General features: G+C 40.3%; 1 long non-coding RNA gene across 1 annotated transcript; it reads right to left on the bottom strand.

The window, feature by feature from the left end:
- Positions 1-492: 492 nt before the first annotated feature.
- Positions 493-3,393, bottom strand: LOC119872993. Its single transcript, XR_005362874.1, has 2 exons — positions 3,187-3,393; positions 493-710 (listed from the first exon to the last, which is right to left on the bottom strand). It is a non-coding gene; the product is annotated as an uncharacterized LOC119872993 (long non-coding RNA).
- Between the last annotated feature and the right edge of the window lie 10,025 nt (positions 3,394-13,418).

The following is a 13,418-nucleotide window of genomic DNA, read 5'->3' as shown; positions in this document are numbered from 1 at the left end:
AAAGAAAATAAATTTATAATAGCCATCCTAATAGGTGTGAAGTCATATCTCCTTGCATTTTTAAAAAGATTTATTTATTTTAGAGAGAGAGAGAGTAGGGGTTGGCAGCAGAGGGAAAGGAAGAGAGACAGAACCCCAAACAGATTCCCAGCTGTGCATGGAGCTCAATGTAGGGCTTGATCTCATGTCCTTGAGATCATGACCCGAGCCGAAACTAAGGGTTGGACACTCAACTAACTGAGCCACCCAGGTGTCCCTCTCCTTGTAGTTTTGATTTGTGTTTTCCTAAAGATTACTGATGTTGATCATCTTTTCATATGTGTATTGACTATTTATATACTTCCTTTGGTGTAATGTGATTTTTTAGGTACACATTTCCTAATTATCAACCCTAAATATTAATGAGACTTAATCTATTAGCATGTAATGAGTACCTTCTCCCATGCATAATACACCATATGTATGCCTGGCATAGATAAATAACAACCCTAGTAAAGTTACTGTATTTTATTCTTCATTCAGCCAGCTATGATCAAGATAGCCAAGGTGATAATGGAAAGGAAGTCTCTTGAGCAGAGAGAGTCAGACGGGGAATTTTCTAGGCATCCCAGGACTGAATGTTGTGCTCTTCTGCTGAAATGCTTCCAGTTGCCACAGCCCCTGCAGAAGGCAATTGATGGTTGCCAGCATTCAAGGGCATTTCCTGGCAGCTGAAGCAAGGATTTTGCAGAATTAGAGTCACATATGTTATAACAAGAGCCTTAAAAATACCATTCTTTGATACTTTGTCCTTTAAATCTGCTCTCTGAGCAATTTCAGACATGGGAACAAAGGATTCCCTGCAATGAGGGCTTCTGCTCCAACAATAGAAAGTGATGTGATCATCACTGGATGCAGGATAGATCTAAAGACAGGTATAGGCAGATCTGAAGACAAACAGACAAAGGAATGGCTCAGAATCAAGGCAGACACATTTCCGTTAGCCACAGCTGCTTTAAGGTCTCACCAATATCTGAAGGATACAGGACCCCAAAGTAATTTATTCATAAATGTATCCATTACATATGAACACACAGCCTACTATGTGCCAGATGCTGTTTTAGGCTCACAGTGAACAGAACAGCTTCCTGTAATATTAGCACTTATATTTCATTGGAAGAGCTAAGATTATAGGGAGCTATATAAATGAGCAAAAACATAATGTGTGCGGTAGAAATAAGTACTATGCAGAAAGTAGAAAAATTAGAGTCATATTTAATTCTATCTGTAAATTATTATAACTCTATACATACTGAATAGTTATACTAAGCTGTATCTGTACATGGGTTATTCCATAATATGGATTCAATTATCTCAACTAATCTTTCTCTTGTCTTTCACAGCCCTAAGTAAAGAATGTCTACAAGTATTATTAAAAAGAGTAACCTAAGGGGCACTTGGGTGGCTCAGATGTTAAGCATCTGTCTTTGGCTCAGGTCATGATCCCAGCGTTCTAGGATCAAGTCCCACGTCAGGCTCCCTGCTTAAAAGGGCGTCTGCTTCCCCTCTCCCTCTCTCCCTCCCTCCTGCTCATTCTCTCTATCTCTCAAATAAATAAATAAAATATTTTTTAAAAATAGAGTAGGGCAGCCCCGGTGGCCCAGCGATTTAGCCCGCCTTCAGCCCAGGGCGTGATCCTGGAGACCCGGGATACAGTCCCACGTCGGGCTCCCTGCATGGAGCCTGCTTCTCCTTCCACCTGTGTCTCTGCCTCTCTCTCTCTTTCTCTGTGTCTCTTATGAATAAACAAATAAAATCTTTTATAAAAATAGAGTAATCTGAACCCAAGAGTGCCAGCCTATGAGTATACGTGCCAAGCAAGCAACACTCTCAGAAGGGAACCTGATATGAAAAATAATCAAGTAGATGATGCACTGTTAAGTGAGAAAGGACAAGTTGAAAATAAAAGAGGAAGATGAGAAGACTAGCCATAGACTGGGAGAAAATATTTGCAAAAGATACATCCAATAAAGGGCTATTCTCTGAAATATACAAAAAAATTCTTAAAACTCAACAATAAGAAAACAAACAGCCTGATTTTTTAAAATGGGCCAGGGGCGCCTGGGTGGCACAGTTGGTTGAGGGTCTGACTGTTAGTTTTGGCTCAGGTCAGGATCTTGGGAGTTGTGGAATTGAACCCTGTGTTGGGTTCTACACTTGGTGGGGAGTCTGCTTAAGATTCTCTCTCTCTCCCTCTTCGTCTTCCCTTCCCCCTGCTCACACACATGCTCTCTCTCTGTCTCTCTCAAATAAATAAATAAACAATTTTAAAAAAAAATAAGTAAAATAAATAATGGGCCAAAGACCTTAACAGACACTCTACCAAAGAAAATATAACAATGAAAGTAAGTCTATGGAAAGAAGCTTCACATCATGTCATCAGAGAAATGTAAATTAAAACAATGAGATATCACTACTGTGTAGGAGAAACTCAACTCTCTTCCCATGTGTCTGTTTTACTCCCAGACTACTGCCACACTCACAACACTGACACCATGTGTTGAGGGAAAGGTGGTTCCCCAACCAAACAATTCTCTGTGATACCAGCTGGAAATCCTGCAATTTAACTCGATTCTGACACTATCTCCCTAGAGATAGCACCAGATCCCACAAGACTGCTGCCCCTCTATTTTAGATGGCAATCGCAAGTCCAAGTTGTCACCTGTGCTTCTGACCCTTTGGCTATCGATTGAAGGTTCTCACCACTCCCATTTTTTTTTTTTTAAGATTTAAAAATTTTATTTTAGAGGGAGAATGAGAGAGAGTGAGGAGGGTAAGGCAGAGGGAGAGAGAAATTCAAGCAGACTCCCTGCTGAACACAAAGCCTGACCCGGGGCGCAATCTCAGGACCCTGAGATCACAACCCGAGCTGAAACCAAGAGCTGGACACTTAACTAAACTGTGCCACCCCGTGCACCTCACCACTCCCTCTTTGGGTTCAATTAGGTCATTAGAGTGGCTCTCAGAGTTCTGGAGAACAGTTTACTTACTGCTTTCCAGCTTATTATAAGAGGATATAATAAAGGATACAGATGAGGATCCAGGCAGAAGAGATACATAGGTAGGGCAAGGTATGTAGAAAGTGGAGTGGAATGTCTGTATCCTCTCTGGACACTGCTCTCCCCACACCTCCGGGTATTCACCAACCTGGAAGCTTTTTGAACAATATACTTTTGGGATTTTTGTGGAGGCTTCCTCAAATAGGCATGATTGATCATTAACTCCATTTCCAGCCTTTCTCTCCTCTCTGGAGAATGGGGCGTAGAGCTGAAAATCACAAGCTTCTAATAATGGCCTCGTCTTTCTGGTGACCAGCCCCCTTCCAGAAGCCCACCAAGAGTTGCCTCATTATTGCAAAAGACACTCCTATCACCTAGGAAATGCCAAGGAATTTAGAATGCTTGTATCGGGAATGGGGGTTAAAGACCGAATATTAGAACAAAAGATGTTCCTATGCTCTTATCACTTAGGAAATTCAAGGGTTTCAAAGCTCTGTGCTAGGAACCAGGGACTGAGGCCAATATATATATTTTCTATTATCTCACAACTACACATCTATTAGGATGGCCAAAATCCAAAGCACTGACAGCACCAAATGCTGGCTAGGATATGGAGCAACAGGAACAGAAAGCTAGTGGGAATGAAAAAAAATAGTACAACTACTTTAGGAGACAGTTTGGCAGTTTCTTACAAAACTAAACATATTCTTACCATAAGATCCAGCAATTGCATTCCTTGGTATTTACCCAAATGAACTGAAAACTTATGTCCACACAGAAATCTGCACATGGATGTTTATAGCAGCTTTATTCGTAATTGCTGAAACTTGGAAGCAACTAAGATGTTCTTTAACAGGTAAATGGATCAATAAATGGTACAATGGAATATTATTCAGTGCTAAAAAGAAGTCGGATATCAAGCCTGGAAAAGACACAGAGGAAATGTATAATATGCATTTAAGTGGAAGAAGCCAATCGGAAAAGGCTACATATTATATGATACCAACTCTATGACATTCTGGAAAAGGCAAAGCTGTGGAGAAAGTAAAAAAGATCAGTGGCTGGCAGGGGTTAGGGGGAAGGGAGGGATAAATAAGCAGAACATAGAGGATTCTTTAAAGCAATGAAACTATTTTATATGGCACTGCAATGGTACATAATGTCATTATGCATTTGCCAAAACCTATAAAATGTACATCAAGAGTGAACCCTAATGTAACTCTGGGTGATAATGATGTATCAACATAGGCTCATCAATCATAAGAAATGTACCACTCCAGTGGAGGATATTGATCATATAAAGGGTTATGGGAGGGGAGGGAAGGGGTATATGGGAACACCTGTACTTTTCACTCAGTTTTGCAATGAACCTAAAACTGCTCTAAAAAATAAAGTTAACTAATTAAATAACAACAACACAGCCTCTGAATTCCTGGCCAGCATAAATGGAATGTTTGAGATCTTCACAGAAAAGCACCCCTGCATATACAAAGAACTCAGAGAGCAAGGCAAACAATAATGTGTTTAGGGCAGCCCCCATGACTCAGCGGTTTAGCGCCGCCTTCAGCCCATCATGGCGTGATCCTGGAGCCTGGGGATCGAGTCCTACATCGGGCTCCCTGCACAGAGCCTGCTTCTCCCTCTGCCTCTCTTTCTCTCTCTCTCTGTCATGAATAAATAAATAAAATCTTAAAAAAAATAATGTGTTTAATTGAATGGCAATGACAATCATACAACATCCTCTGCCACCCTCTGCACAGCAAGTACCGCTCTAAAAGCTTTACATTAAGTCCCCACCAACAACAGATGAGGTAGATATGTGCAGAGCAATCATCTAAAGTAAAATTTCACTTAAAAATGTGTAGTAAGAATGAATAACACACTGTGTTGATGAGGATGAGGGGAGACAGGCACTGCCATGCCTAGTTGGCTCCACTCTCTCAGAAGGTTGTATGACACTATTGGATAAATCTTTCACACCCTTTAGCCCAACAGTTCTGGTTCTAAGAATGTATCTTAAAGATAATCACACTAATTACAAAGGATATGTGTATAAGGATATTCATTATAGCACTATTTATAGTAGACGAACCATACACCTCTATCAAAATGGCTAAGATAAAAACAGCTGACAATATGAAATGCTGGTGAGCATGCATAATTCCTGGTGAGGAAGCAAAGTGGAAGAGTTACTTTGGACAAGAGGTTCAACTGCTCCCTGAGTCAAACTTAAAGTTACCATAGAACCCAGTAATCCCACTTTTAGGTATTTACTGAAGAGAAATAAAAACTTATGTCAACATAAAAGCCAGCATGCAATAATGGCAGATTTATCCATCATTGCCCCAAACTGGAAACAACCCAACATCTTATGACTGGTGAATGGATAAACAAACTCTGGTATATCCATACAATGGGATATAACTCGGTAATAAAAAGAACAAATCATTGATGTACACACAGACAAATCTCAATTGCGTTGGGCTCAGTGAAAGAAATCAGACCCAAAAGTCTACATCCTATATGATTCCATTTAGTGACATTTTGGAAAAGGTAAAATACAGAAACAAAACAGATCAGTGGTTGTCTATAAATGTCTATAAATCAGTGGACTGTCAATAAATGCTGGGGATTGTCTACAAAAGGTGCAGTAGGGAGCTTCTGGAGTGGTGGAATTTTATACATCCACCAAAATTCTCAGTGTTGTACACATAGAAGGGTGAGATCTATTGTATGTATTACCTCAATCATCTTGACTTAAAAAAAATATTGGAAGTATCAGTATTATCAGTGAGTGGTTAAGTAAATTATGGTACAGACATAAATAAAATACTGTGGTCCTTCCAAAGAAGACAGAGTTTTAAACATAAATGTAAATAATTATCAAGGTGGTTAGATAGAAATTTGTAAAGGCACAGTCCAGTAGTCGAGTTAAGGAAAGGGGGAAAATGAAGGATTACTTTGCATATACAAGGCATACCTCTGAAAAGATATATAGGAAAGTACATACAGAAATTGCCCCGGAAGGAGGACTGAGTTACTAGAAGTCAGAGACTTGCTTTTTAATCCATAGACTAATTTCAATTTAAATCTTTGATTATGTGCATGAAAATTATTTTAAATTTTAAAAACTTTAAAAACTTAAAAATTTACTGTACACCACCAGCTGTGTACAGGTGCAACTAGATAGCGCCTCCTCTGGGCCCCATTGGTTATTCCTTTCTTATTGTCTGGGGGCCTCTCTGGTACATACTCCAGTTCTGTAGAGGGTCTCCAGGGGGATTAAGCCCCAGGTGCCCAGAATGGGAACCAGCTCACTAACTCACCATTGCATTGGTTTTGTCTCCTTCTTTATTTCATTCATAGAAGAAACTCCCACTCCAGTTTCCTGGAACTCTTCCCCAAATAAACTACTTGCATGCAAAATAAATAAATAAATAATATGCACAGAAAAATTTCACATTTTTAAAAAATTATTATTATAATTCATTGTTAGCATGTACACAGAACAAAATTAAGAGACGAGGCAGGTTGCCCTGTGGTTCAGACTGAAGGGTCTGGAGTCAGAATGGTCAGTTTGAATCCTACCTCTGGCATCTTCTAGCTGCGAAGATGACTAAGCTAATCCCTCTATACTTCCATTCCTTTATCTGTAAAATGAGGAGAGTAATAGCATTTCTCTCATGTGGTTGCCTGAGCCTATGCCTGAAGGCTCATTTAAATAACTTAGAGCTCAATAAACACACATATAAACACACAAATAAATATTAGTTAATATTATTTTCCAAAAAATATATATATATTATTTTCCATTCTCTGAAGGATAGTAGTCATTAAGGGGATTATATATGTTTACAGTACAGAAATTCCATATCATAAACATGTATTTCTTTTATAATTAAAAAAAAGTTAAAGAATAGAGACTATGCAAAGTTTATTGTTGTTTGGGTCTTCCCTCTGTTCTAACCTTTGTTGCTCAAAAATTGATTGGCCTGCAGAGGAGCTGTAGCTTTTTCTGGGAGCTGGTTAGAAATGTAGAATTTAGGAGCAGGCCCAGATCTCTGAATCAGAGTCAGCTTGTGAATAGGCCTTGGATTATTTGGAGCATAACAACATTGGAAGAGTGTTCTCTATAGCCCTGTGAATATGAAAGAGTTGAACCATAATTTTACTACATGGAATTCACAGTATCTTAAAAATTATGAGATGAAATACACCTTATTTATTAGTGCTTTTTCTTTTTTAAACACAAGCTGGGGTTAGAGTCCTATACTTTGTCTTTAAATAAAATGTTGAAGGCACCTGGGTGGCTCAGCGGGTTGAGTGGCTGACTAGATTTCAACTGGGGTCATGGTCTCAGAGTCAGGGCATCAGGCCCACATTGGGCATCATGGAGTCTATTTGGGGTTCTCTCTCTTCTTCTCCCTCTATTGCCTTCCCCTGCTTGTGCTTGCTCTCTCAATAAGTAAATAAATAAATAATCTTAAAAAATAACCCAAATAATAGCTTTGAAACTAGAAATACTATCACTATTTAGAGCTATATATTTTTAACACTCGGTAGATGCTGTTTTTCCAAAATTTTATTTTTCTGACTGAATTAACCTTTTTTTCTTTTTTTTTTTTAAGGTTTATTTATTTATTTAAGAAGAAGAGAAAGAGAGAGCATGTGCGAACCATGAGGGAGAGACAACCCTAAACCAACTCCTCACTGGACATGTAGACCAATGCAGGGCGGAGCTCATCTCAGGACCCTGAGATCAGGACCCTAAGATCATGACCCTGAGATCATATCCTAGACCAAAACCAAGAGTTGATCCCTAAATTGACTGTGCCACCCAGGGACACCCAACTGAATTAAATTTTAAATGCACTTTGGTGATCATTTTAAGATCATTGTTTAGAACTTGGAATTTAACAGTTCTTGAAAATCAACAGTCATCTCAATAAAATTATTTCCTTTTTACATAAAATTATATTTAATACATAATGTGGTTCTACTTTTGTTTTAAAAATATATTTGAGGGACGCCTGGGTGGCTCAGGGGTTGGGCGCCCGCCTTCCCCGTGATCCTGGAGTCCCAGGATCGAGTTCCACCTCGGACTCCCTGCATGGAGCCTGCTTTTCTTTCTGCCTATGTCTCTGCCTCTCTCTCTCTCTCTCTCTCTGTCTCTGTCTCTCATGAATAAATAAAATATTTTTAAAAAATAAAAAATAAAATAAAAATGTATGTGAACATAGATGCGTGTTTATATGTGGTATATACTGTGTTGGCCACGTGAAAAGGTCTTACACAATGCATGTTTTAAACTCGTTTTAAACAAAATTCTTTGTTGTTTTTCCCATTGATGGTGGGGTCCTCTTCCCCTTGAATCTGGATGAGCTTGTGGCTGTTTTGACCAATAGGGTATGGAGAAAGTGATACTCAGTGGATTCTGAAGTTAATTCATAGAAAGTCATGGAGCTTCTGCCCAATTCTCTTAGAATACTCTCCAGAAGAATGCTCTTAAGACACTTTTCAGAACCGCCTGCCATGCTGTGTAAAGCCCAAACCACACACATTTGGTGGGGAGGCTGAATTTAGATGCTTAGACTCCAGTCAACACCCCAGCCGAGTCCAGCCTTCAAGTACTCCCAGATCAATCAGCAGATGAGTGAAGAAGCCACCAGATGATTCCAGTCCCAGCTAGTGAGTCACCAGCAGTTCTTTCAGCTGAAGCCCTGGAGCAGTGCAGCCACTCCACTCTGAATTCCTGAATTCCACACAGAATCTGTACAACATGAAGTGTGTTATGCCACTAGGTTTGGGGTGGTGTGTTCCACAGCAATGAATAATTATACACATAATATGCAAGTAAACAACAACTAACTAAATGACAAAGTGGTAATAATGGGATTTAGAAGGTTTTCTTCTTTGTATTTTCATTTTCTCTGCATAAATATGTATTATGTATAGGCCAAACAATATTTTACAAGGAACCTCAAGAATAATTACAAAAATACAGTGCTGCTGTCTCCAAGATTGGCTTCCCTATCTTTATCCAAGGTGTCTTACCAAGAGAAATTCCAGAAAGAAAACCCTAAAGAGAAACTCTGAAGCTTCAAACTAAGAATGGAAAACCACGAAGATCGACCTGTGATTGCATAAACCATCTTGAATTATTTTCACCCACATTAAATTTACTTTCTTTTTTCTTAAGAATCCAGATGATAAAGTATGTTTCTTCAGAAATTTTGAAGAATATCTACGTTGTTGAGATGAGGGACTCCTACTCCTCATCAACAAGAAGAAAATTACAAAGGTACATTTGGCATGGGAAATGTCACCAATTAATTACACAAACAAGCTGGAACAAGCTCAAATTATGTGAAGAATGTGTACAAGCCTGTAAAATGACTTTAATTACTACCCAAACTACCTACAGAGGGGAATTAGTGGATCAGGTTTGGAGCAAGAGCTTGAAAGATTTTTTTTTTTATATTTAAAAATAACTTACACTTGTTAAGTACTTAACAATTTAAAGATCGCATTCAGATGTGCTATCACACCAAGCCTCACACCAAACCCAGTATTAGGAGCGATATTTTAGAGACTTTTAGAAACTGTGAGTAGCCTAAGGTCATATAGCAAGTAAATGGCAGAAGACATCAGACTTGCGTAATTTGACTCAGAGGAGGAAAATCCTTTTCATTGGATTCTCATGTAAACATATTCCTTTCCCTCAGCATTTCCAGATGTAGGAATCCACCCAAAGTGAAAGGGAACATTTCCTGCTCCCCGGTTGTGTGGGCCGAAAGTAAAAACCCCTGTCTTGTATGTCAGTCAGGGTCCAAGTCAAAAGCATGAGAAAACCACTTTGGCTGATTTAAGAAAGGAAATCTAGGGGCACCTGGGTGGCTCGGTGGTTAAGCATCTGCCTTTGGCTCAGGTTGTGATCCCGGGGTCTTGGGATCGAGTCCTGCATCAGGCTCACGGTGGGGTGCCTGCTTCTCTGTTTGCCTATGTCTCTGCCTCTCTCTGTGTGTCTCTCATGAATAAATAAATGAAACCTTAGAGAAACGAAGTCTATTGAAAGATATTGGGCACCTCATGGATTCTTTAGGGTCTATACTCATACTGGTGCAAGGACCATTGCACTGGTGCAAACGCTGCAACGTGCACCCCTGCCCCACTGACACTGGACATTGTTGCCAGAGACACCACCAGACAGCATTCTGCTGCATTCCTTCTTCACACCGTAATTTTTGTTTGAAAATCTGGGGTTTGTGTCCTGAGTGATTCGTGCTGTGCCTCCACCCTGGCTGTAAGAGGCTCAGAAAGGGCATTTCTGGTATTTCCAGCTTCTAGAGTGAAGGCCTAACCCATTGCAGATTCCTCTATCCCAGGAGGTTCATAGGATGGAAAGACAGAAGTAATCAATGGCCTCTGCCGATGATGAGGCTCTCCTTCAGAAGGAAACTAAAGTTGGTGGGATCCCTGGATGGCTCAGTGGTTTAGCGCCTGCCTTCAGCTCAGGTCGTGATCCTGGAGTCCTGGGATCAGGTCCCGTGTTAGGCTCCCTGCATGGAGACTGCTTCTCCCTCTTTCTCTCTCTCTCTCTCTCTCTCTCTGTCTCTCATGAATGAATAAATAAAATCTTAAAAAAAGAAAAAAAGAAGGAAACTGAAGTTGGTGTGGATTTTGCAACTATGTGAACCTTCTGACATCTTGTTTGTGCAAATGCTGACTCAATAACAAATTAACAGCTATGTGATTTCATATATGTGGACAAATAATAACATGTAATTTTTTCAACACCTATCATCCATCAGGCATTGTCAGGGGCAAGTTTATTATATAAAGTGAAAGAAGGATAAGCTTTGGGGCTCTCACTTACAGGGGCCCTTTTCAAGGTTTTGGACTTAATTTTGGTTTTGTAATTTTGTATCCTTAAAAAGAGACCTACAGGGACTCCTGAGTGCCTCAGGTGTTGAGCGTCTGCCTTCTGCTCAGGGCATGATCCTGAGGTCCTGGGATAGAGTTCCACATCGGACTCCCCGTGGGGAGCCTGCTTCTCTCTCTGCCTATGTCTCTGCCTCTCTCTCCGTGTCTTTCATGAATAAATAAATAACTTTTTTTTTAAAAAAGAGAGAGAGAGTTGTACAAATTATATAAGCTTCTGGCCCAACAGAACCTGGATCTACCTCTGGGAAGTTTACTAGGTACTTCATGTATATTAGCTCTAATTTTCACAACTACACAGGTAGGTAATAAGGATAAACTATAACCATTTGTGATCACCTGCATACACGCCTACACCCCCACGCTCTTTTCTAAAAAAAGAGGCTCCTTTGTTTGCTGAGCTTGTCCAGCTCATTATATTTCCCAGCCTCCCTTGTGGTTATGTGAATCAGTTAGCTTTTGCTGGGTAACAAATAATCCTAAAAATGTGGTGGCTTAAAAGAATGTTGCAGACATGGAGATGCACCACTCAGATTCTTCTTGCAGTGAGGACCCACTGCTTGACAGGAAGAAATGGAGTTAGATGGCAGCTTTTAAGCAGGCCATTTTCATCTCAGGGTAGCACCTACCCAATGCCAAAGCAAGGTTGTGGTATAAAAACCTAACCATTTCTGTCCAGTTCAGGATTTGGCTAATGGGCAATCTTAGCTTTGGAACTCCTTGTTGGAGACTTGTCAGGAACATGATGCTCTGATGGCTCCGCCTCTTCCCTCCCCCAGCCAAACAGGCTTCCTTCCCTTCTCCTTTCATAGATATTTTGCATTCCTGACTCCATCTCAGCATCCACTTCCCAGAGAACCCTGTGTGCAACCCAGATAACCATTTACTCAGTTGCTAATTCTGTAGGTCATCAGTTTGGGCCAGGCTCAGCTGGGATGGCTCATCACTGCTCCTCATGGTCTCTCATCCTCCAGCAGGCTGGTTGGACTGGTTCACATGGACTCCTTCACTTGTTCACATAGCAGCTGGAGGATTTCAAGAGAGAAAGTAGAAGCCTAAAGTCTAGGCTCTCAACTGTGTGTTAAAATATCACTTCTGCTACAATCTATTAGGAAAGTAAGTCCCAAGCCCACGCCAGATTCAGGAGGAACAGAGACAAAGTCTACCCCTTGATCAGAGAAACTGCAGAGTTACACTGCAAACGGTTTGGATACAGAGCAGAGTGAAGGATTGTGGCCAATTTGCAAACCGCCACAGTAGGTATAGTCAAGTGATTAGGTTATCACGAATAAAATGTTAGCAGAAGTGAAATGTGTAGGCCTGGATCTTCTGACACAAAGCTCTCTTTCCTTCACATTCTCTTCTCCTTTCAAATTTTAAAAAAATTTTTCATTTATTTATTTATGATGGTCACAGAGAGCGAGAGAGAGAGAGAGAGGCAGAGACACAAGCAGGCTCCATGCACCGGGAGCCCGATATGGGATTCAATCCCGGGTCTCCAGGATCGCGCCCTGGGCCAAAGGCAGGTGCTAAACCACTGCGCCACCCAGGGATCCCCTCTCTTCTCCTTTCATTCCAACTAGAATCCACCTGATGTTATTATGCATGTAATATCAAGGCAGAGCAAAGCTTTAAGAGGAACCTGGGAGAACCAGGGAGAAGAGCTGCCAGTTGAACAGGATCATTTACATTCTACCTGTTAGGGAACAGAGACAGAGACAAACAGACAGACAGGCAATTTTTGAACCATTGCGTTTAGGGACTCTATTACAGTCTCTTGTCAATTCTCCAACTAATGGATGTGAAAATTGATGTAGGCATTAAAATCTAGGGGAAAGTAAAAATGTTTAGGAGTTTCAGAGAGCCTTGATATGCATTGTGTAATGTAACCTCCAGTTGACTGGAGGTCTTCATTATTTTTTTTCTGAGTAACCTCCAGTCAAGGTCTTCATTATTTTTCAATGTAGATTTTTGCTTTTTTTTTTTTTTTTTCTGTTTTTACCCAGAAATGTCAATATACTAAGCTGGATCTTAAGAAAGTGTGGGGTAGTCAACAAGGACTACTTGCATGTGGATTGCAGAATCATTACCCCATTTTCAGATAGGAGCGCTGAAATTATATAGCAAATAACTGCTGAAAATAGTATTCCAATATTGACTTATCAGATCCCAAACCCATCGCTTCTCGGCCTTTTGGCTAAGATCAAGTGCAGATCCCAAACCCATTTCCCACCTAAACGGTTATTAGCTTTATTAGCTATACTTTCCTTGTAGGTATAATGGAGGTTCTATTCTCTGTGTTGTCATCTTTAGAGCGGGTAGAGAAACTTCTCATTCTATCCAACGGCAGTGGTCTATAGGGATGCATTACAGAAATGTGGCCAGGACTCCAAAACTAATATTCTCTTTGGAGAAAGAGAAGCAAGAGAGTTCAGCCAA

Source organism: Canis lupus, chromosome 8 (genome assembly GCF_011100685.1).
Source record: "Canis lupus familiaris isolate Mischka breed German Shepherd chromosome 8, alternate assembly UU_Cfam_GSD_1.0, whole genome shotgun sequence".
Classification (NCBI taxonomy): domain Eukaryota; kingdom Metazoa; phylum Chordata; class Mammalia; order Carnivora; family Canidae; genus Canis; species Canis lupus.
The sequence above is the reverse complement of the archived record's forward strand: the minus strand, read 5'-3'. Positions and strand labels throughout refer to the sequence as shown.